Genomic DNA, 330 nt, shown 5'->3' on the forward strand with positions numbered 1-330 from the left:
CGGGGCCGCTGCGGAGTGCCCCGTGCCGGCCGCGGCTCCGCTCCGCTGTTCTTTCCAGAGCAGAGGCGCTCGGTGGGTTTTTATCCAGTCACAGCACCCTTGCCCGCTGGTGTCAGCCCGCTGTTAGGAGTGCCGCTAGCGGTTTAGCATACAGCTTTTTATTTTTCGTTCTTTCTCCTTATTTAGGTATGGACCCATCAAGCTGTCTCAAAATGTGCCAACGTTGTTTTCTTTTGCCCATGTGGAGGCTCCCTGGCACTGTGCGGCGGGAAACGGCGGGAGTCACCAACCATAGCTTGTGGTGTGATTGATTACAAAAAGAGTGATCAG

Source organism: Egretta garzetta, unplaced genomic scaffold, assembly GCF_000687185.1.
Source record: "Egretta garzetta isolate BGI_Z169 unplaced genomic scaffold, ASM68718v1 scaffold193, whole genome shotgun sequence".
NCBI lineage: Eukaryota > Metazoa > Chordata > Aves > Pelecaniformes > Ardeidae > Egretta > Egretta garzetta.